The 24699-nt window shown below is 45.7% G+C and overlaps 1 protein-coding gene and 1 pseudogene across 5 annotated transcripts in view; both read left to right on the top strand.

Moving 5' to 3' along the window:
• Positions 1-24699, top strand: part of FHOD3 (formin homology 2 domain containing 3) — a 456738-nt gene that overhangs the window by 93556 nt on the left and 338483 nt on the right. The gene's annotated exons all lie outside the window — the stretch shown is intronic.
• Positions 9061-9186, top strand: LOC122903763 (annotated as a pseudogene).

Genomic DNA, 24699 nt, shown 5'->3' with positions numbered 1-24699 from the left:
CCCAGAAGGAGAGTAAATGGTCAGAGGAGAAAAGGTTGCAAAGGCATTGGACGTTGAGGAAGGAATTTTAAGGAAAGAGAGAGACAGAGAGCCACCGGCTTCCATCTCTGTGTCTCAGATGGGAAGTCAGGAGCTTGGCAGGTGTCTTGCTCTTGGGGGGGATAGTGGGAGGAGTCTTCATCCCAAGTGTGAGCCACTGAATTTGAGTTATGGCAAAGGAATGTTTTGGAGGATGTGATGCTTTATCCTTCTTTCTCATCTGCCCAGAATGTGGGAGGGAGGTGCAGGCAAGTGTCTTCTAGAGAGGCTGGACTAGGAGGCTGGATCCCCAGGTTCACGCTGTGCACCATTTCCTACTGGAGTGTGACCTTCTCTGATCCTCAGTCTCCCAGTCTGTGAAATGGGCACAATGACACCCTGTGCTCTCTGGGCTTCTGTGATGAGCCTATGTGGTGAAGGAACTCCACGTGCTGGAAGCCAGTGAAGCACTTTAGCTGGTGCTCAGCTTTAATCCATGTGGCATCTCACCGGGGAGAACTCTCACATGGACGGCACCACGGGATGGCCATAATTGGCTGCACCAAGCTGAATGCCCCCTTTTGCCAACTTAGTGATGTGTAGAAACAAGTTAGTCGCAAAAGAGAGGACAGTCCCGTAGACGTGGCTGGCTTACCTCTCTCCTCCTAGGTCTGATGGCTGGGAGCTGCCTGCAGGTGGCTCTGAGGGCAGGGGGTCTTCCTTAGTTGTGTGACTCAGGGATATGATGGTATCAGGTGGGGGTAGCCTCGGTGACCAGCCCGTTTCCCGGGGACTGAAGGCTGGGGGCAATTTTCTGTTAGTATCTCACACATCCAGGTGCATAGACTCAATATTTTAGGTTTTGAGATAACATTTATGTACCCTAAAACTTCCTCCCCACTTTTGCAAAAGCATTAATCTAATCTCCCTTGTTTTTCAGTATATCCAGAGTTGTATAACCATCACCACTAGCTAATTCCAGAATGTTTTTACTGCCCACCTTGTGCCTGTTAGAGCTCGTCCCCATTCTTCTCCCCAGGTCCTTGGCAACCACGGATCTCCCTGTCTGTGTGGATTTGCCTCGTCTGGAAATCTCATATAAATAGAATCCTAGGACATGTGGCCTTTTGTGTCTGGTTTTGATTTTGCATATTTTCAAGTTTCTTGTTGTAGCTTGGATCAGTCAGTACTTGATTCCTTTTTACAGTTGAATAATGTTCTCCTGGATGGATATACCACACTCTGCTTATCCGTCCCCCCAGCTGGTGGACGTTGGGGTGTTTGCACTGTTTTGGTTGTTCGGAATATTGTTGCTATGAACCCTGATGTCGAAGTGTTTATATGGACCTGTTTCCAGTTCTCTTGCATATGTTTTTAAAATTCATTTAAAAAAATCCACTGGTTTTTCTAAGGCAGAAGTCTCTGAAACGTGCTTTTGAAGTCATGATGATGCATGGATAGCCCTGAGCACAGGAGATGACAGGGAGCCGTGGCCTTTGGGGGAGGCAGGAAAGAATTGCTGAGCCAGCAGGGCTTTGCCTCTTGGTTTTTAAAGGCAGAAAACCTGGTAAAGCTGCACGGTTGAAGAAAGCCAGCCTCTATCTATTTATCTATGTATCTTCCTTTTTCTTTTCTTTTCTTTCTTTCTTTTCTCCCCCCCGCCCTTTTCTTTCTTTGTTTCTTCCTCCCTCTCTCCCTTTTTTCCTTCTTTCTTTCTTTCTTTCGATAGCCAGGAGGCCTGAGTAAAGATTCCTAAGCTTGGAAGACTGAGAAGAACCAAGTGATCCCTTTGGGTTAATGTCTAGCTACATATTTACACATGTCCCCAGAGAGGTGACCTGTCTAAGGTCACACAGCTAGCAACTGCCAAGGCTGGGACTGGTGTCCACTTTGCCGTGATATTAGATCAGTCCTCTTTCCCTGACCATCACCGCTTCTCCTTTGATGTGACACTGTGGGACCTCTTTGAGCCGTGCTGGTCCTCTGTGTCTGAAAGGGAAAGGGCTGTGTGCTGAGTGGGACGTCATCCTTCTGAATTTTTCAGGCCTCAACAAATAGGTTCCAGTTTGCAGAGTATCTGAGCTAGAACCACAGTGAGTTTCCATCAGCTGCAGAAAACCCAACATTTACTCAGATCATCTTTTGTTTCACATAGGCCGAGAGGCGTGTCTGCTCGGCCGAAGCTGTGGCCAACAGTGACGCAAGTTAGAAACTCAAGCTGGCTTGGTGGTAGGAAAGCTCTCCTTGGTTAGACAGAGCTAAGTCATGACCATGAAGAGGAAATCTGCGAGAATGGTTTTGTTGGGGAGGGGCTGGGGTGGTGTAGGGGTCAGGAACCTTGGCTCTGCATGGACAGCTCCGTGAAAGCCTGGAGCTGGAGGAGGGTCTGGGCTAGTGGAGGATGCTGGAGCAGGTCTGTGGGTCTCATCCTCTTGTTTATGCGGGGGGGGGTGGGGAGGGTTGGGTTGGTGGCTGGGGCTGTCTTCTGTCCTTTGCAGGCTTCCCGCAGCCTGCCTTGGGGAATGAGGCTGGCAGAATTGAGTAGGACATCGCTTAAGGTGACATGTACCCATGGATGTCAGTGTAGAAAGAAGAATCCAGATTAGTTCACGAAAAGCCCATAATTGACATTGTACTTCTAATAAAAGTGAGGCTCCCTGCAGGGTGTGCGGCCAGTCTTCCTTCCGTGTCACCAACCAAGATGGAGACGTGAGAAACCCTCTTGTGTGTCCAATTCTGGGTACCAATCCTGCATACTCCTCAGTTTTAGGGACCGCACTGTTCATCTTTACAGCAAAAGTTAGGCCCCAATAAAGACTCTTCACACTTAGTCATAGCAAAAACTGGAGATCTTATTTAAAAATACAAAAAATGGGGCACCTGGGAAACTCAGTTGGTTAAGCATCTGACTCGATTTTGGCTCGGGTCATGATCTCGGGATCTTGAGATGGGGCGCTGCGTGGGGGGTCTGCGTTCAGCAGGGAGTCCACTTCTCTCCCTCTGCTCCCCCACTCCTCACACTCTGTCTCTGTCTCTTTCTCTCTCAAATCTTCAAGAATGAAAAAACAATAAAAAGTTATAACAAGATGTTAGTACAATACTTACGGATTTCATTAGAATAACTCACGTAAGTTATTCCAGAGTTTTCCCAGCACCTGACAAAGAGACTTCAATTTAAGGCAGGAATGTTAGGGACTATATTAGGATCACTGAGCAATTTCTACAAAGAGCTGCTGCCTGGACTCTGCTGCAGGCCAGTGTGGGGTCCCACACTCCAGGGTGGGGCCTGGGCATTGGTGTCCTTGAAATGCTTCCCCAGGGGATCTCAAGGGTGCTAACTCCTGTTCCAGTGCCCTAAGGGTAACTAGAAGCCACACTTGCTCTGTGCCCCACCTGTGCTAAGCACTCTACTGATGGGATCACATTTCTGCCTCATTAGGAGAGAGGTTTCATTATTCCTTTTATACAGAGGCAGAAACTGAGCTTAGCCATGTTAAGTAACTTCAGGCCCCCCTTCCAGTCCCCAGCCGCCCCCTGAAAGTCTGGCAATGCTGGCTCCCTGCCCCAGCCTCCCTCACTTCCAGGGCCGCACTGCCTCCTGTGGGGCCAACTGGACAGGGCCTCTGGAGAGCCAGCCCCAGGTCTGGCAGATGCCAGGTGTGGTCTGCTCCTGGGAAGAAAGCAGCAGGGCCTGGGGACTGGTTAGGTGTATGGACCCAGCCTCTAGCTTCTCTGTGACCTCCCCTCCTCTCTCCAGGTATCCGCTCCCTCACCTGTAAATCAGGGATTGCAGTGTCCACCTTATAGGGTTGATAGGATTACGTGAGCTAGCAGTGTGAAGGACCAGGCACAGTGGCCAGTACGCCAACAAGGTGAGAGCTGTATATAACACGGCCTGACCACCCAAGAGGCTGCAGATGCGTGAAGGATAGTATTTCCAACTTCAGTCTCTGTATCCCCTGGAGACCCGGATTTGGTGGGTCTGGGTGGGACCAGAGATCCTGGGTTTCTGACAAGTTCCTGGATGATACTAAGGCCCGAGTATGCTCCTGGGATTCTCCTCCCTGACCCGGTGGCTAGCAGGGCACTGGGGGCACGACCACGGGGTGAGTCAAGGTGCCCTGTGTTCACGGTACTGTTCTTCCTGTTCCCAGATCCAAGGGTGGCTGAGCTGCCAGCTTTGGTCTAGAATGGTGTTGAGTCCTTTGAGATACCAATCACTAGAAGGGATTATGAAGTCAAAGACGTGGTGACACTTTGATGGGAAACCAATGGACAACTAAATGATGTGTCTAATGCTCTTTAATTTTCAGGCTTTTGTAAGGTCATTACTATTCATTTCTGTCTTATAAAAAACATCAGCCCCATCAAGCAGAATGAGAAATGGATAGGGGGTTGGATTTCTGGGTGTAATTCTTGGCACTGCCACTTAGTAGCTGTTTCCTCGGACTTCTCCAATCTCCATCTGTGCATCTGGGAAATGGGCCCGACAGCACCCATAGAACCGGGTGGTTCAATGGAAACCATCTCAAGGCACAGAGGCTGCGATTTTGTCTAATTATATTTTAAGGGAAAATTTTAATTTGTGGAAGGATTTAGTACAAAATCAAAATATATTTTTAAATCTCTGGAGATGTTCCTCTTGCTTGCCCCTTCTGCCTTCTTAGATGGTGGTGGCTGTGGGGTGCGGTCACACCAGGAGCCAAACTGATGGCCATGGAATGCTTGCAGGATCCAATTTACATCTTAAAGTTCTAATTTCTGTGGCTCCATTATTTGGTGGATGTGTGACATCTTAAAGAAGGATTTCTTGGGGAGCCAGGGTGGCTCAGTGGGTTAAGCCTCTACCTTTGGCTCAGGTCATGATCCCAGGGTCCTAGGATTGAGCCCTGCATCGGGCTTCCTGCTCAGCGGGGAGCCTCCTTTCCCCTCTCTCTCTGCCTGCCTCTCTGCCTACCTGTGATCTCTGTCTGTCAAATAAATAAATAAAAATCTTAAGTGTTTCTTGAACATGTAAAATGCAGGTGAAAAATAAGATGATAAAAAACAGAGGAATAAAGCTCAGGACCTATATTTGTAGAACTTGGGACAAACGATTGACACTTCCCAAGGACCCTGCTGTGAGGACCTTTCTATGACGATGAACATGTCAAAATACAGAACAGATGTGCTGCTTGTCCTCAGGGAGGAATAACGCTTATTCGTGCCTCTAAGGTTCATGGGTACTGGGCATTGCGTAATACATATTTTCCCTTTTCTCTCTTGGTTGGTTAAAGTAAGCAAGGCTGTTTCTATTTAAAACATGGTATATCAAGTTTGCCTGTGGGTTCCAGGAGTTCAACCAGCTGTGCAGGGATCTGCCCAGCATTACCAAGCATGTAGTAGGTTCTTGATGATGGCCTGATGGGAAATTATATCAGGAGTGTGTACTTTGATGGACGTTGATCTGCCCTAAGCTCATACTGGGGCTTTGTCTTTTTTTTTTTTTTTAAAGCAATATGGCACCTGCAGATGCATTTAGAGGCAGAGGGAAGTGAGCGCTGGCTGTCACAGGGTCCTGCCAGCTGCTGCTGGGTCACATGTTGGCTGCAAACAGCCATTAACAGGCATCGCCGCTCCAAATGGACTTGTGGAAATATGGCCCAACACAGAGATAGGGATTTGGGCTGTCTGAGCTGGGCAGCTCACCAACCCACCCATCTTCCTATCTTCCTTGGTATTCTCATGTTTTTGAAAGCTAAATATTCTGCTTTCGTAATAGTTTTCCTTTCCAAGAGAGGGATACAGAGAGCTCTGACATGTGACATTCAGAGGAGGTGCACTTAGACTAGCAAACTCTTCAGAAAATCTGCCCTCTCTCGTCTCAGTCATTCTCACCTGGAATGAATGAATGTGATCTGATTGTCTTTTACCTGAGATCTGCTGCCCCCTGTCATTAGGGAGTGTTATTAGGAAGTTAATGATGCTGCATGTTGTGGCTGGCAGCTTGAGAGTAAGAACAGTGTATAAACCACCTTCATGGGGGTGGTGAAGAAGAAGGGCTGTTGGCAGAAGGTCGTGTATTAATGGTAGGCCACACTGGGACTCATCAGTGAGTGTAATCAGATCACGCATGAGTTTTCGTTTGGGTTCATTGCACCATCCCTCCGTCTACTTGGCCCCCACCCACCTGAAAACATGTACTAAGCATACATGCTTCTGTGTCTGTTGAGGGACGAGGTCATATATGAGTCCAGCGTTTTGCACATAGCAGGCCCCCAGTGTCCATCGATGGACAGTGGCAGTGTGTGGTCTGCCTGGATCACGCAGGAATAAGGCTATGGCTGCCATCCTCTGGCTGCCCTCTTCCTCTCCACTTGCCTCTCCTTGTCTTCTCCTCATGTGCATGGACGTTTGTTTGTTTCTTGTTGTTGTTGTTTTGAAAAAGCAGTTGTAGGGCAGGCCCAGGAGGCTTTGGTAAGGCCACAGAGCTTCCTGCCAGTGTGCATTTAAATGAAGAATTACTACTTCTCAAATTCTCCTTTAGCTCTAGTCTCCAGGAATTCCTTAGGCCTCCCTAACTCGCATTTCTCCGCAGGCGCTGTCGGTGTTGCCTGTGCTCGTAAACAGCCGCCATGGGAGTAACAGCCCTGGTGCTGGAGAAGCACATCTGTCATGGGCTCCCAGCACGGCTTTAGGAGGCTCACACTCATTACTCCAGTCAGGTTCAAGTCTACCAGCCTTGCAAAATGGGTAGCCACATCCTCATCTTACAAATAAGAATGGAGACTCAAAAAGATTCAGAGACCAACAAAGACACAGATGTAAGTGGCCAAGCAAGAATTTGTAGGGAGGTCTGCCTGACTCCAAAGCCATGTTCTTGTTGCATGTTACGCTACTTCACTAAACTCTGCTTTGAGCTCTATAGACACCCTATGTTAAATCACATTCAGTGTAGACTTAGTTTCAGAGTGTGGATTTGAATCCTGGCACTGCCAGTCCTTGGCTGGGGTCTTGAAACTCCTTTTTAACTTGTGCCCCTCAGCGTCCTCATCTGTAAAAGGGTAATCATAACACTTGTAGGATGACATTGTCAGTGATTGTCAACTATTTAAGTAGCACAGTCCTTTCTAGGAGGAAACAAAGGCAAATGCTGTAGGGAGTGTTTGAAGCCAAGGAGTGTGAGGCCTTGGCTGCTCAACTTTCTGTAGGGAGACCCCCTACAGCCCTGAGACCACCTTGCAGAGCTCTTGGGCTATACTTGATGACTACTTCTCCAGGGTAAAAGCAAAATTTAAAGTATATTACTTTATCAAAAATGGATGAGGATAGTTTTTTCAACAAATGGTGCTAGAACTGGATATTAACATACAGAAGCATAGGTTGGGCCCTTACCTCACACCATATACGAACTCAATGGATAAGACCTAAATGTCGGAGTTAAAATGGTAAAAGTCTTAGAGAAAAACATGAGTAAACCTTTATGATATTTGATTAGCCAATGATTTCTTACAGGACACAAAACCAGAAACAAGAAACTGATTGTAGGCTTTGTAACCTTCTGTCTTGTCCCTTTACCAACCTTTAAAATCAGTAGCAGGAAATTCAGTGAGCAGTGGTTATGGTCGGTTGTAAAGGAAGAAAAGAGCTGAATGGTGTGCAAAATTGGGGGATATAAATGTGGAATCTTAAAGATGGCCTTTGTCGCTAAGAGGAAAAGTGCATATCAGTCTGGCAAAACTCAGTCCCCCTTGGCAGGATTTTACAAGGCAGGGCCTGCATCATTGGATGGTAATGCATGCCCAGGAGAGGGGTGTTTGAAAGGGTTAACCCTCTAGGTGGGGATGCTGTGGGCAGGGCTGACAAGTGTTACAGGGTAGCTGAGAGGGAGATGTGAAAGGTGTAGAGAGCACGGGGTGGATGGGAGCACTGATGGCACCAAGTGGGAAAGGTGGTAGCCTCACCAGAGGATGAAGCTGAAGACCATGCACTGAATTGACTCACATCCAGGAAGCTGTGCCAGTGGCCACCTGGAGTGAGGGCTGGAGAGCTGGGGACTTGTCAGGGAGCAGCCAAGAGCACAGGGACTAGAATCTGGCCAGAGTTGGAGAATGTCCATTATGAGGAAGACCAAGGATACCCCCAGCCCAGGAATCAAGCCCAGAGTGTGTGGTGATTTACCTCCTTGGAAAGGGCAGGCCTCTTGACTCCACAGTGAAGGGGTCACATTCCTGGGCTGGGTAAGTAAAAAGTGTATGAGCGATGACTGGGGAAGTGGTCTGTGGTAGATGAGTTGAACAGGTCCTACAATCCTTGTTGTTGTTGGGAGGGGCTCCTGAAATGCTTTGCTTACTTCCCTGCTGGAGAGCTATGCCTGAGAGCTTCGGTGATAGAACCAGTTAAAATCAGGGCAAAGGCTTGAGTTGAGGCCTGGCTAGTGCTTCTTAGGGAGCTGAGCTTGACAGCCTGCCAAATTCCTTGTCTTCCAGGAGGAGACCATCTGAACCACCATCCTCCATTGACAGTGGGTCACTTCTCCTCCAGTAGAGTGTGCTCCTCCTGAGTGTGGCTGAGGCATATGCTCATCTCCTTTAGCTCCTGCTTTTTAAGGCCTGGAAAAAATCAAGCTTCTGATCTGAACATGTAGGCATGATATCAATAAATAGACAAGAATAGTTGTTTTAATTATTAATAACACATGGTTGGCAGTTCTAAGAGTCAGTAAAAACTCCTCATCCTTGCTGCTCTTTGTCATGTCTGTTCCATGCTGATGACCCTTCTCTGCTTTTCCTCACCTGGTTAGCACCTTGTTGTCTTTCACTGTTCAGCTCTGTGCTTGCTCCTTCAGTGAACCTCCTTCGTTTGATCTGCCTGGTCTGGATGCCCACATATGTGTTATGGTTGACTTGTTGACTCCTTTACTAGTCTGAGTTCCTTGACTTTGCCTTTCATCTTGGTGTTCTCAGCACCAAGTACTATGTATATTTTAGGGCATGGTAATAAATAGATGCTCAATAAATGTTTATTGTTTCAATGAGTGAATGAAGGAAGAGGTCATTGTTTGCTGTCAGGCAGTGGCAGTATCGTAGCCAATGAGGTTTATCCGAGGCGCGATTATTGCTAATTGAAACTTTTCCCAGAAGTGAAGATCAGATGCAGAGTTCTGGCCACTGGAAGAAGCCATAGCTTTGATATCTGTCCCGTAGCCCGGCTTGTATGGTGTGGTGGGGCTGCTTTGGTAGCTGGGCAGTAGCTTTAGGGAGAAATAGTGCTCACTGCTTGAAATGTGGTTTCATAGTGGCTTATCCAACTCTTACTAGGACTTGGAAATCAAAGATCCTTTCTTCCCTGAAGGCCCTTATCAGTTCTATCATGGGAGTTGAAGAGAGAGCAGTTAGAGAAAAAATAAGCATGAGAAAAATGATCAGAAGAAAAGAACATTGACCAGGAGCGCCATCACCTACAATCAATTTCTTCTGATATTGGTGCCCTGTAAGAAATTGTTGGCTAATCAAATATCAATGATATCAAATATCATAATCATAAATATCATAAAGGTTTACTCCAATGTATTTTTCTAAGAGTTTTATTATTTTAACCTTGACATCTATGTCTTTGATCCAATGAGTTTGTATATGGTGTGAGGTAGGGGTCCAGCTTATTCTTTTGCATGTTAATACCCAGTTCTAACACCATTTGTTGAAAAGACTATCCTCATACATTTTTGATAAATTAATGCATTTTAAATTTCACCTTTATAACTTAAGTGTTTTGTTCATTTCTTTGCGATCTACTGTAAAGAAAGTTACTAAAAATAATGTAATTCCTCTAAGGGCAATTATGTGATCCTTAAGGAGGAAGCAATTGATTTCTTAGCTCTGTTTATATTTTAACATTTAAAAAAGGATATTTAATCATTGAATTTTAGTTCTTAGAGCACGCAGAGATCTGACCACTAGAACGCTTGTTCCTATTTTTCAGTGGTTGTTTTTATCTTATTCACTGTGCCCGATGTTTTCTTTATTATTGCTTTTTGTTGGTGTAATAGAATGCCCACATTGAAAATGTTTGGAGCCCAACATAGAGTAGGTGCTCCCATGGGTGCATCTCCAAAACCTGGCCTCACTGGCACAGGACAGTGCAAGTGCAGCAGTTAATTTCCAAAAAGAGAGCAGAACCAAGATTCTGGTTCCTCCTCCCCAAATGAGAGAGTACTTAACTTATTCCAGAATTGTCTGACACTCTTCTGCTTTAGAACCTAAATGAAGGCTACTGTTCCACCATTGGCAGATTGACCTGCCTGCTGCCTTGCTCCCAGCAATGGCTGCTCCCTTGACCTCCCTCTCCCTCCCACTGAGACACTCCTAAAATAGATATGGCCCTGATGGGCCATCTGTGGGGTGACAAATGGATCACTGGAGTTGTAGAGTAGGAATTGAGCCTGTTGTATAAAGTGTGCTCTGTACTTGCCTAATTATAACCAGGACTGTCCCTCTCCCTACCCCACAGAGTCAGCAAGGTGGGGGATATTAACAGGGCTGGGGCTGTGGCCTTAGGGGGAGGGGGGCAGGGGACAGAAGATCTTCTCAAACAGTGCCCTTTCTTTAGCACTTTTAAACAACTATAATAAGGGTATCTGTACAAATGCAAGGGCCTTCCATTATGTTCATCCACGCATTTAGAGAACAATGTAAGATAAAGCTACTTACCGAGAAAATAAAAATGACCTTAGTTCTATTTAAAATTAAACTAAAACTTATAGAAATGGGGCAAACTCTAAAGGGAAAAGCTGCTGCCATTCTTAAAACAAAAAACAACTAAACGCTGTTTAAATGCACACGATTTAAGATCAGGGTGATTGACAAGCGTTGAGGAAACAGTCGTATTTATTCTTGAACAGCTGGGAAAGCTATCTAAAGGTCTTGGAAGGTTCTCGTGACATTTTCCTCATGGGGAGGTAGATGGGGGTCTGGGGAAGAGTTGCCCAGGTGGATTGCTTCCCCCCTAAAGCAAGACTGAAGGTAGAGAGAAGCGTTGGCTCTTAAAGCAATTTTATAATAGTCAAAATAGCTTTTGCCACAGTCATTTCAGATTTTTTGCTTTAATTAGTAAGAATTTACTATTGAGTAATATTAAGGACAAAAAATATTGATTAGGTGTGGAAATCTAATAGTGAAAGGAACATAAAATCCAATACGTGAAAAAGAGTGAATGATAGAATTTGCTCACTGCCTGGCGGCACGTGGCTTTGGCACATGTGTCCCAGAGAGCTCACCAGTGAAGTTGTCCCCAGAGGCTGGCCAGGGCCTCTGCTCACCAAGGCCGCGTGGAGAACCCTGTTTCCAAGAAGGACTCAGGGGAACAGCCATCAATGGGCGGGGCCAGAACCAGGACCAGAGGAGTGCCCGCCTCGCAGAAACTCGGTTGTATAATTGAAATGCTCTAGTTTTTGGTAATAGTGATCAGAACCCTGTCAAAAAGATGGGCTCTTCATGTTTTCCATCATAAGCCCAAAGTTAGTGTCTGGTGGTGTTTGCAAAAGGTGGCCTTAAGTTGGGTGGCCGACGCTGTCCCCTTGGCCCAGAGGTGAAGATATGTGCTTCCCAGGTGAATGGCCCAGTACCACCTGTGTTCTGATTCACCTGCAGGGGGGCATGCAGAGAGACCCTGATGAGCCTGTGGCTCCCTCCCAGAGGTTTCTATAATGATTTCCCTGATGAAGAAAGCAGTAAGTGTGGCCTGTTTTTAATGTGAGCCTGGAACATGGCACCAGGTTGTTGTGTGGGCTGTGCTCTGAGGCCCCAGCTGCTGATGGGACCAGGGAGCCCATACTCCTTCGCAGTCTGGGGAGACGGGGGGCTGCTCTCCCTGTGGATGGTGAATTGATTTTGGAGTTGAGATGGATCCTCCCGGGGTCACATCTCCATTTATCAATCCTAGCCACACCCATAATGCTAGGCAGCCCGGGCTTATAGATGTCCTTCATGGCCAGTTCTAAGGTTTATAGATGTCCTTAATGGTCAGTTCTAAGGCTTATAGACGTCCTTCATGGCCAGTTCTAAGGTTTATAGACGTCCTTCATGGCCAGTTCTAAGGCACACTTAAACTGATTGAAATGCTTGAGTTCTCCTTATTCTCTAGCACTTGCCATATTCTGTATATAATTCAATTAAATGTCACTGTGGTAAGATACATATAACAGACTTTGTTATTTTAGCCCTTTTAAGCATACAATTCTGTAATACTAGTTACATTCAGTGTTGGACCAGTGTCATCACCATTTCCAGAACTTTGATCTTCCCCAATGAATTCTGTACCCAAAAGCAGTAACTCCCCATTCTCCCTCTCTCAGCCCTGTAACCATGAATCTACTTTCTGTCACTGTGAATTTGCCTATGTAATTTTAAAGCCCAATTTAAAATGCTATTTTAAATTGGCCTTTGAAGCAAAGTTGAGCTTAGAGTTGAAACCTTGGACAGCTTGCTTCTGGTCGTACAGTCTTTCAGGGGTGCATGCTGACATCAGCAGGCCTACCTCCTTTCCCACCCTCGGAGCGCTACTAGGAGAGACTGACAGAACACGGTCTGAAGGCGACCGATCTTGGGGGGGTATCATGGAATGAGCCCAGGAGGAGCCACATAGAGGTTTCTGTGAACAGCTCCTTGTGCGGCCTCAGGGAGGGAGTCCTTCCTGCTTTAAGATGATAAAACGGATTTTCACTGTGAAGTACATGGACCTAAAAGTCCTACTAATAGAGGAGTTGGAAAACCAAATCCTTCTGACCTCCACATGTCCATCTCTAGGACTCCGTCTTCCAGAGTGCAGAAAGGACATTTTTTTGGTGGGGGAGGGACCTTACATTTCTCTCTGTAACTAAATTTGGCAGAGTGTTCCAGAGCACAAGGTATCAAGAAGGACCAGAGCGACACCAGGACAATGCAGGAGGAGCTCCTCCCTTAACCCAGGGCCACTGGGTCACTTGTCTACCCAGGTTAGCTCATCCCCAGACCCTGGGGGGCAGGCCAGTGGCCCCAGCTGGCTGCCAGTGGTGATGACAACTGCGAGGACAGTAGCAGCCCCCCTGCCATGTTTATCTAGCACATTCTATGGGCTGGGCCTGGGTAGGGGATTTCATGAACATTGTCTGTGGCTCTCATGCTCCCTAAGAAAGATGGCAGTGGATGGGGTTTGGGGAAATGGAAGCTCCCAGAGGTCAGTTGAGGCTGTTAGGAGAGTACTCGGCTGATGGTATACCATAGGTCTTGAAAGGGCCTCACAGTGTGGGGGTAGTGCTGCTGCTGACCTTGTAGCCCCTGCTGTACCTCCCCTGTGCTCTGCAGTGGGTAGGGCAAGGCTCATTCTCCCAGGCCACTCCTCTGTGCAAAACAGACATGGAACCTGGAGGGGGAACCTAGAAGGGGGTACCAGGGGCCTGGGGAGCAGAGACTACAGGACAGGGGTTGGACATGTCCATTTCTTTTGGAAGGTCCTCAATGTTTCAGGGGAATGCTGGGCCTCTGCGGAGTGCCCCTTTCTCCGTGTGAACAGCTCAGGCTGTGGTGGGGCAGGCTTCGAGCCCAAAGCAACCAGAGAAAGTCATCTGCCAGAATCCTAGGTGTTTGTGCTAATTTGCTCATTGGGAAGGTTCTCACACAGCCCCTGTATATTCTTACCTTGCATATATTTCTGTCAGTTTTGATTTTATTTCTTAGTCACCAAATAGTGACAGAATTAAATTACCTATGAGTCTTCTCTGATAGGTAATCACAAAAACAAGAAGTAGGGGTGTAGGATGAGAGTTGATTGGGCTGTCAGTGAGAGAATGGGGAAGAAAAGAGATCATTGGACTTTATAAAAATGACTTAGTGTGCAAGGATCTATTCATACATCATTAAAATTTAAATTGTATGCTTCGGTTTGTCGCTGAGGACAAACTGTATCTTTTCAGCTTCATTTCATTTGAACTGTTTTATTAAGGCAATAAATATTTAATTGGTTGAGGTCTTAAAGTTTGCCAGGCTGCAGTAAATCTATATTTAGCATAAACTCCAGTAACATTGTTAGTCATTTCCAATAGGATTAAAATTATCAGCGTGTTTCTCAAATCCTAAAAGAAATACCAAACCCTGAGGTATCTACAGTTGTTGATTCTCATTTGCAGGCCTTTTTGCTCCACCAGCGAGTGATTCTTTTTCCAAGACCACAAAGGGTGGTGCTGCTCCTTCCCTTGCCACGGCATCCCGGCAAGTGAAAGGAATCCAGTCTCCTTGATGAAGGTTGATGATCTAATTGAACGGTCATCAGATGATCTCCTGGCCTTCCGTATTGCTTAACTTGTGAATCAGCTGGAAATAAATTTTTCAAACAAGACTCAAACGCCCTAAGTGTCTGAGTAGCTTGGACATGGGTGTCATTTTTAGCCATGAAATTTAGAAAGGAAATTTAGCCATGAAATTCAGAAATGAAGATCTGCCCAGGACATTCTTCTGCCTTCAAGGCCCACCCCCTCCCTTGCCGTCCAGCCACATCGGTGCCCTTAGACTAGAGCCCATGCCCTTCCTCCTGCTGGCCAGGGCCCTCCCGTGCCCTTCTCTCTGCCTGCAGTGGCCTCCCCACCTCTTACCCCCTTGACTTATCCAGTGTTCTGTGGTCTGTTCAAAAGAACAGACAGGTTTTGGTTGTCAAAACCAAGGAGACCAGCTTCCTTAATTCAATTTAAACTTCTTCCCCCTTGGTGAGAGATACCGGAGGACCCAGAATATATGCCCATATGCAAAAGTTTTTCTTTCATGAGATTCTATCTTTTGGAAATTTCTTTAACCACGTGCCTTGTCTCTTATTGCTGCCATAGAGATGTAAGAACTGGCAGAGGATTAAGAGAGGAAGAAGACAAATGGGGAACTTTCAGTGACATTCCCTTGCCAGATACTGGGAAAACAAGCCAGTCAGCAAACAAACTGCCTTAGAGATGATTATAATGTTGGCCTTAATTTCTTTTACCAACTTTTTATTTTCTTGAAGTGCATCTAATCAAGTACTATTTACTGGCCTGGAAATTTTTTTGGTGTTGAGGTTTTATTTATTTTAAGGTTACTATGCATTCAAGAAATTGGGGCTGAAAAGTGTTACATTTAACAAACAGGAAAAGCATTAGACCTATTAATGCATATTATTAAGCATAATGTAAGAAACCATATTCAGTTTTCCCACCAAAAGTCATCATTTTTGGTCTCCACGATGCGCTGCCTTTTGCTCCTGTAGGTAGGTGGCGGAAATTGGCGGCCGGGCATCTCCTTGCATTTAAACGTACGTCCCCATTTCGGATTAGGTTCAGAGTGGTGGGGTCAGCCCTGAGGATAGATGCTTCCCCACAGCTTCGTGTTCTAATGTGTTCTGAAAAGGAATTTCACAGAGCTTAGCGTCTAGAATGTGTCTCATTCCAAGTAAAGACTTTCGGGGTAGAAAGACCAAAGAACAAAATGCTTTATTCTCTGTTGCTCTTCATTTTAATTTTTTTTTTTAAGAAAGCACACATGTTGCTTTTGTGAACGCAGTCTGAAGATTCTCCACATGGGTTCGAGCGCTTTGTACTCCAGACCTTGGCTGAGATTTGGGGGTACCCCAGTGAAACCGAGGTAACGGGAGTTGAGGCTTACGATGAAAACGTGTGCACGGGAGGCATGCAGAAGTCAGACCCTTTGGTCAGAGACTACATTCTCTTGCCAGATGGGAATTTCACTCTTCTAAGTAGGAGGACGAAAACAGCAGGCTGGAGGGGAAGGCTCCATGTTAGTGGGAGAGGAAAAGGAAGAGAAAATAGAGGGCTCTCAGAAGAACTTTGAATAAAATTAAGGCTTATTCGTTTTACAGTTGGTCTGGCCGTAAACATATTAAATTCTTACCCGTATCAAATTCAAGGAAAATGTTGTGAAATAACACTGGATGCAGTAAAAGGGATTTTAAAATAATTACAATGTGCCGTTCCTCTCTTCAGTCGAGAGTACTTTGGAATCCGACGCCCCGGCAGCGAAGTCAGAAGGAACCGTTCCTCTTCCGCTAAGCCTTTGGCCTTGCTCCGGTGTTGACTGTCTCCCCTTCGGTTCACGGGGAGGCCTCCTGGGCAGCTGGTGGCCGGGGCAGCTGCGGTGACCTAACTCCAGGGTGCCCCTCCCATCGACGGAGCTCCTGATTTAGCTGTGGGGTTAACCAGCACGGCAATCTGAGCCCTTGCTTTCTGTTTAAATAAAAAGGCAGATGCTTCACACATGTTTTCATGAATTGACATAAACCATGGAAGGAAAGAATGCTGGTACTCAGGAGCTGCCCTGCAGCAGCTTGTTGCTTGTAATTTTTAGGTTTTCTGTGCGAGCAAATGCGGACAGTCACCGCGCATCTGTGCTGCCCCTGGATTAGGAGGAACCCAGGCTCTTTTAAGTGCCTGAGGGGTGGGCGGATGGGGCATCTATAAATAGGGGGCTCGTGTGTCTGACGGAGCTCCGAGAGATGGCAGGGCTTCCTTGGGCCAGCATTGGCCCACGTGGCTGAGGAGGAAGAGGGGGCTCTCTGATTTGGCCCTACTTTCCATATCAAGAAGAGCAGATGGTTAAGTCACGGAATGAGCCCGCTGAAGGGCCTCAGCTCTGGAACCCAGGCTCCTGGGAAGCCCTAAAAATAAGCTGTAGAAAGGGTTTGCCTTTTCTTGAAAGTACTGGCCTCTATGACTTTGGAGGCATCAGGGGGCTCCCAGTGGACTGTGCTGTTAAATGACCCTTGATGAACGCTTGTGTTTCTTCCTGGGCTCCCCTCTTTATGAAGCTGATCTTCTCCTTGAAGGAGGTGGGCCCTGGAAATTCCTGACAATTGTGGTGGGTTTATGTTGATGGATCGGTGAGCACGCCAGGCTCACGTCTGTGTTGGATGAAGTGATGGTGAGCACGCTTGGAAGCTGAGCAGTAGCCTGTGACCGGCTTGTGGTGTCAGGTCTTGCATGGACTGAGCTGTTCAGCCTGCAAGTCATGAACCTACTGGGGACACTTAGGGAATGGACTAGAGTGGTGGGTCCTGTTTGTCACCTGGTATGGTGCTGTCCCCTCCAGGCTGGCTGAGCGCCACACACGTCAGTCTGCTCACACACGTTGGAGCCCGCGTGCCTTACGTGCTGCCTTGGCGGGACAGGGGTTGGCCCCACAGGATCCGAGGGTGGGGCTAGGGGGCAGGCCTATTAAGTGAGCTCAGCTTTACCTGGGGCTGGTCCTCATGAGGGCAGGACAGCCGGCTTCAGAACAAGCCCTCAGATGATGACAGTTACAAATTCAGCATTAAATTGTTCTCATCCTCACACTTCAGGGTTTGTCTAAAAAGTAGTGTTTGCCTGAAGGCAGAACCGCCTTCTGGAAACAGGTCAGGCAGGAGCCCTTGTATTTGGCTAGTGTCCTTTAGCTTATCTGTGATTAGCTTAGATGTTTAATAAATTCTTCTCCCGTTCCAGCAGCTTTACGACCATTGGGGTCTGGCTGTCTGGTAGCAGTTGAGGATAACAAGTAGGAAGTCACACAGTCTGGGCGGTGTGAATAGTAAGCCCAGATGTGTCTTGCTTGTCTTTCATTTCAGCTGATGACTCCGCAGTAGTGCTGGGGTTCTGATGTTTACCATGATTTCTTTCGCTCCTGCCCATTCTTTACCCCAAAGACAAATGGTGAGGTTAAATATGGCTGTGACTCAGCCAACACTTGGCTGAAGCCCAGTCGTGACCATGGGGGAAAGCTGGTCCACAGTCACAAGTCTTGTTAGAATTAGCATTCCCCTGTTCTTCATTTTCACTGAGGTTTTCGTAGCTCATATTAAAACTTATTCTGGGGGCGCCTGGGTGGCTCAGTGGGTTAAGCCGCTGCCTTCGGCTCAGGTCATGATCTCAGGGTCCTGGGATCGAGTCCCGCATCGGGCTCTCTGCTCAGCAGGGAGCCTGCTTCCCTTCCTCTCTCTCTGCCTGCCTATCTGCCTACTTGTGATCTCTCTCTGTCAAATAAATAAATAAAATCTTTAAAAAAAAAAAAAAACTTATTCTGACCACTAGTTAATGAAGTATTCCCAGGCATGTTTAAAAAACTAAAGCATTTTTTAAAACAAAAATAGAGATGAGATTGATTTGCCATGGGACATTCATGTGAGAGAAAAGACACACAAAGTCCAATGCTTATGCTCGGATAAAAAATTGTTTTTCAGGGGCACCTGACTGGCTCAGTCATTAAGCATCAGCCTTTGGCTCAGGTCATGATCCCAGGGTCCTGGGATTGAGCCTGTGTCAGACTCCCTGCTTGGCAGGAAGCCTGCTTCTCCCTCTCCCACTCCCCCTACTTCTCCCTCTCCCACTCCTCCTACTTATCTCTCTGTGTCAAATAAATAAAATCTTAAAAAAAAAGTTTTGAATTTTCAAATACTGATTGAAGTAGAAACCAATGAGGAGGTTGAATAACCTCTTTTGTAAGACTTCTCATTCTTCTAAAGTTAGTTGACAGTAACCTCTTCGACCTCAGCCACAGCAACTTCTTTCAAGACACTTCTCCAAAAGCAAGGGAAACAAAAGGGAAAATGAACTTTTGGGACTTCATCAAGATGAAAAAGCTTCTGCACAGCAGAGGAAACAGTCAACAAAACAAAGAGGTGACCTAGGGAATGGGTGAAGATATTCGCAAATGACACTACAGACAAAGGGCTGATAACCAAGATCTCTAAAAGGACTCCTCAAACTCAACACCCAAAAAACAAATAATCCAGTCAAAAAATGGGCAGAAGACATGAGCAGACACTTTTCCAAAGAAGACATACAAATGGCTAACAGGCACATGAAAAAGTGTTCAGCATCATTAGCCATCAGGGAGATTCAGATCAAAACTACATTGAGATACCACCTTACACCAGTAGGAATGGCCAAAATCAACAAGGCAAAAAAAATGTATTGGGGAGGATGTGGAGAAAGGGGAACCCTCTTACACTATTGGTGGGAATACAGCCACTTTGGAAAACAATGTGGAAGTTCCTCAAAAAATTAAAAATAGAGCTACCTTATGATCCAGTGATTGTACTACTGGGTATTTACCCCAAAGATACAGATGTAGTGAAAAGAGGGGCCATATGTACCCCGATGTTCCTAGCAACAACATCCACAATACCCAAACTGTGGAAAGAGCTAAGATGCTTTTCCATGGATGAATGGATAAAGAAGATGTGGTCCACATGTACAGTGGAACATTACTCAGCCATCAGAAGCGATGAATACCCAACTTCTGCATCAACATGGATGGGACTGGAGGAGATTACTCTGAGTGAAATAAGTCAAGCAGAGAGAGTCAATTATCATATTGTTTTCACTTATTTGTGGAACATAAGGAATAGGGTAGAGGACATTAGGAGAAGGAAAGGGAAAATGAAGGGGGGGGAATCAGATGGGGAGACGAAGCATGAGAGACTATGGACTCTGGGAAATAAACCAAGGGTTCTGGTTGGGGGGTGGGTGAGTCTGGTGGTGAGTATTAAGGAGGGCATGGATTGCATGGAGCACTGGGTGTTATATGTAAACAACGAATCATGGAACACTACATCAACAGCTAATGATGTACTGTATGGTGACTAACGTAACACAATAATAAAAAAATTAGTTGGCTCTCAAAACTTGAGTCCAACCTAGCATTTTTGGAGCTGAGTTTTCCAAGACTGTAAGCACTGCAACCTAACGCAAGACCCGAGGTTGTATATAGTTAGTTTTTTGTATGGGTTAAATTCTAGAAGGAAGAATACAGTAAGTAAAGTGGTGACTGGCTTAATTTTTTTCTTTAGAAAATATTTCCGAGGAATAAATGCAGTATGTACTGTTGAAAAACTATAAATGGGGCTCTGGGTCCAGGGGAGCTGGAAGCTGGTGGAGCTTCTGGAAGAATTCTTCAGATTTAGTCGTTGACAAAAACATAATAGGGACATGTAGCCTCGTCACCCAGCCATGGCTGTTGTGGATGCTGGTTGTGGTTTTCGGTCACATGCCAGTTCTAGGGGACAGCAGGGCTGTGCTGGTTCCTGGGTGGCAGCACCTGTGTGAGTTGACAGTTTATAATGGGGAGACAGGAGAGGCTACCTAAAGAATTACAAAGGGGTCAACATTGGAGTGGGTGGAGCTTGAATAGAGACAGGAAGAGGGGAGCAGGGGTCCACTGGACCCAGTGTGCCCAAAGTCTCCCTCCTAGATTGGCATACAACCATTGCTTTCAGGGTGAGGATGGTATTCCAAAAGGTATACAACTTTTGTTCCAAATTTTTAAAGTAGTTTAATTAAACTGGTGGGTTTTTTTGTTTTTGTTTTTGTTTTTTTGAAAGAGTGGCACATTCACCTGGCTCTAACCTTGAACAGTGTAGTGAAATATCCTACCTTCTTCTCTCTGGCAATATTCTCTTCTCCCATTCTGCAAACTCACCAGTTTGCCATTACACGTAATCAGTGTTACTAATTCCCTCTGTTTTTATGAATAGAGAAAAAGTATAATTTACCTTCTTAGAATAAAAAAAAATATAATCTATTATATGCACTACTTCTCACTTAATATTTTCTTTCTTTTTTTTTTTTTTATTTGAAAGAGTGAGCCAGTGGGAGCTGGATGGATGTGAGGCTCCCAGGAACCTGGGATCATGACCTGAATTGACGGTAGCTGCCACTTAACCGACTCAGCCACCCAGACGCCCTCACTTAATATTTCTTGAGGCTCTTTGCATTTTAGTAAATAAAGTGCTTCCTATTTTAACAGCTGCATAGTACGGCATTGCATGTATGTAGAAACTTCTATTCAGTCCTCTGCTCTGTAGAAGAATAGTTGGTTTCTTCTTGGCTGTAATAAACAGCGCTACAATGAATAACTTTGTATGTGTGCCATTTTGCACATGTGCAAGTGTATCGGCAGGATAAATTCCAGAGTCAGATGGTCTGTGCACTTAGAACTTGGGTAGATATTGCCAAATTGCTTTTCAGAGGACTTGTTCTAATTTCCCCTCCCACGAGCAATTTGAGATTGATTTGAATGGGTTGGAGTACTTCTTAGTGTGTCAAATAGTAATGGAAAAACCTTATTCTATGTGTAGGTGTGAGAACACCATCAGAAATGGGATAGTAGCACATGCCAACAGCACAGGAGATCCCCAGAGCCCCGATGTCCCGTCAGAGAAACCCGCCCCTGGACGGGTAGTGCTTGTTGGACCCTGACCAAGGACACTCACCCCTGGAAAGCTTGAATGGGCCTGTGATCCAGCTCAACCTCCTGGCTGCCCGGAGGGGCATCGTACCCTAATTACCCCGGCAGCAGCTGTGGCTGAAAAAGCCTTTTGAGAAACAGAAAAGATCCAATTCAGATTAGGAAACACAAAGTAGGGTCCCCAAGTAAGGCCTTAATCAAATCTGATTTAATTAAACACTGACAGAAGCTATCTTCATCAGATGTGTAAGAAGGGTGTAACAGGGAGATGAGCAATCAGCTTAAAATCTCCATGTTTTGACAGCACAAAAGATTTAATGTTTGCCTCATTGCAACATGAAGACAGGAAATCACCAAGCTAGGGGATGGTAGGATGGGAAGCCGGCTCAGGGAGCCTTCCTGGGTGTCCCACTGCCCCGGCTTCCCCACCGTCCCTGCCATTGCTTGCTCAGGGCCTGCCTCCTGGGGTTTACTGTGCACATGCCCCCTAGTCCCTCTGCCTGCTTCCCCCTTCCCCAAGCTTCATATCCAAATCCTTGTTTGGTTATCAACTTTGATATGTAAGAACTGAAAGCTTTCTGGTTATTAGAGCAGCACACATTTATGGTAGACAATTGGCGGGTTTGATGGAAAGCTGTGATTACAGTTTTGGAGTCTTGTTAGGGGTTAGTTTGGGTTAGAATAAGGAATGAGCAGATGTGGAAAAGGAAGTTGGGAATGGGCTGTACTGAGTTGGAGTGAAGTTCTCCAAGTATGTGAAACAGCTGAAAGTTCTCAACAGCGTCTTGACCACAGGGAATGTGTGAAGAGAAGATAATCAACCCCCCTTTTTTTTGCCAGGGTGAATCTGTGGATTCCTGGACACAAACCAACCTGATGGGGGACATTCAGATGTGTTTGGGCTCGTTCATCACATGCGGGGCTGACTTGGAAATACTAGACTGTCATTTTAATGCATAGAATCGTATTGGATGGAATAGTAAAAAGTCTCTGAGGCCCTGTGGAAGGGCTGTGAGCAGTGGGCACAGTGTTGGGAGGCCCTGGGACCACAGCATACAATTGGGAAGGCTGGAAGAAGCACCAGAAGGATGGCAGGCTTGTGCATAAATGTCGTGCACTCAGGGGTTTTTATTAGCAGTACATATAGAATGAAAATAGTAGTAGAGAAGAATACATTAAAAAATTCAACAATACCCTAATTCTTAGCTGTCCTTATTATCCTGCTGTAGTTTCTCACAGCAATTACCACCTTATACTCCCAATTCTGTATGCCACTTGGTTTTAAAACACATGTTTGTTTCAATGTGCTTGATATAGTACGGAACCATTTGAGCATAACACGGACTTCCGATTTGCTTATGTGTAATTGCCTTTGCAAAAGCGCTACATGGATGCAGAAAACTGTACCCAGCTGAGCCGAGCCATGGAGGAATATACGGCGCACACATGCACACCCCTGAAACGTCTCCCGGCTGCCTCCGTTCCTGTCTTGTTTCACGAGGCACATTCTGTCCCCATGTGTTCCAACTTTGATCTCAGATAATCCTACCACTCCACAGTTGCTCACAAGCTGCCGTCCCCATGTCCGCTTCCTCAAGCACCCTTCAGGTTCTATTTTTTTGCAGTAAAGTGTTACGTTTATTGTAGTATTTGTGTATTTCTTAATCACTCAGTGTGTTTAAGATTGTGGTCGTTTTTACTAGGTTCCTGCCTTTGCCCCCTCATATGGCTTCTGGTGTTTATTGTGTGATTTTTGCATAACACAGTGACTTTTTAGAGAAACGTGTAGTGGCTAACAGGAAGGGAGTGTGATTGCGTTAGGTTTATTGCCCATTGTCTTGTCTCTTCCTCCCTCCGCCAACAGTATCATTTTAAGGGGGCGGGGTCTTTTGATCATTGTCTCACAGTTGCCTTCCCAGACCCTGGAGCAGTGTCTGGCCCAGAGCGGGGGCTCACCAAATACTTGTTGAATGAATGAGTTATCAGATCTTTTACTGGAAATAGCATTTAGCCACATTGTTACAAATTAATGGTCCTATTAAAATTATTACAGTGAAGGGATATAACACAGTGGTTGAGTTTGGCAGATAGGTCTGGCTCTTTGGCTGACATAGCTCACTAACGGAGGGAAAAAATGGAAGTGTAGAACATAGGTCAGACAACTTCTTAGAATTTGAATTGGAGAAGAAGTTGCCTAACATATCAAAAGTCAATTAAAGTAAGAACAATCAGAATAATAATAAAAGTGCCAGCCCCGTGAAAGAGGTTATGTTTACATAATAAAAAGAGTGAAGAAAAGAAGGGATCTTAATGGTGGTGTTTGAGCCCAAAAGAATTCAATAAACAAAAGAGAAATTTTAAGATACTTTGGAAGGACCCAACTTTGTTTTTTTAAACTAGTTTTTAAGTTAATGAATCATAGCCTCAGCACCTAGGCTTGTGTATTGAAAATATGTCTGTAGTTTTCAATAAAAGACGAACTCTGTGTGTGTGTGTGTGTGTGTGTGTGTGTGTAAAACTGTTGGCTGGAATTATTGACACACATGTGCAAGTGTATAACACACATACACATGTGTGACTTTGCTGCAACTCTGGGAAGTGCTCCATGTGCTGACTGTAGTTTATGCTCACAACAACCCGACACGGCAGCTGCTGTTACTTTGTCCTCTTTCAGATGAGGACACCAAGGCCCAGAGAGGCCAAGCAAGTTAGTGAGGATGGTGTAGCTGGTGAGTGTTAGAGCTGGGATTTGGGGATTTTGCATTCAGAGCCCATGTCTCCATGCATTGAGGGGATCACATAGGTTCTGGTGATTCCAGTTAAGAAGATGTGTCTCCTGCCCTCCCTCAGAGGACATGGAGATGTAAATAAGAAATAGCAGTGGGCTTGGTACCCTTGTGAGCAGAGCACCAGGATGGTGGGGTTGGGGAGCAGAGCAGAGGCTTACCCTCTATCCAATGACTAGGTGCTTTGGAAAGTGGCCTACACCAAAAGAAACCAAAAACTCCCCCCAAAGAAGAAAACACAGGCATGTACATACGGGAAGGAAATAACATTTATTCGATTTCTACTTCATTTGAAGACTGGTCACTTTTTTATACCTTAGTAATTGATAATTGGGGATCCTGATTTTGGGATCAGTTGTTCCATTTTGTTTACTCTTGGCAATATTTCTGAGGTTGGTTCTGTTACCTTCACCTTCCATGAGGAAGGTGAAAAGTGTCCAAAGTCACTTTGGCTTTGCTCAGTTCTTACCCACCAGCCAGTGAGGAATTATCTGAGAAATGATGAAGACACACAGAGTATAGCGCAGTTAGGATTTAAACTCAGGTCTATCTTGATAACTTGTCTTTTTCCATTGTAAATAAGCCATGTGTTGAGTTGAGGTGTGTTTCTAGAAAATATATAGGAGGAGATTTGAACAGAAGTGATGACATTTTGACAAAGCTTAATGCAAATGTGTACTTAGAAT

This window comes from Neovison vison, chromosome 3 (genome assembly GCF_020171115.1).
Source record: "Neovison vison isolate M4711 chromosome 3, ASM_NN_V1, whole genome shotgun sequence".
In the NCBI taxonomy this organism is placed as follows: Eukaryota; Metazoa; Chordata; class Mammalia; order Carnivora; family Mustelidae; genus Neogale; species Neogale vison.
This window is presented reverse-complemented; position numbering and strand designations above follow the sequence as displayed.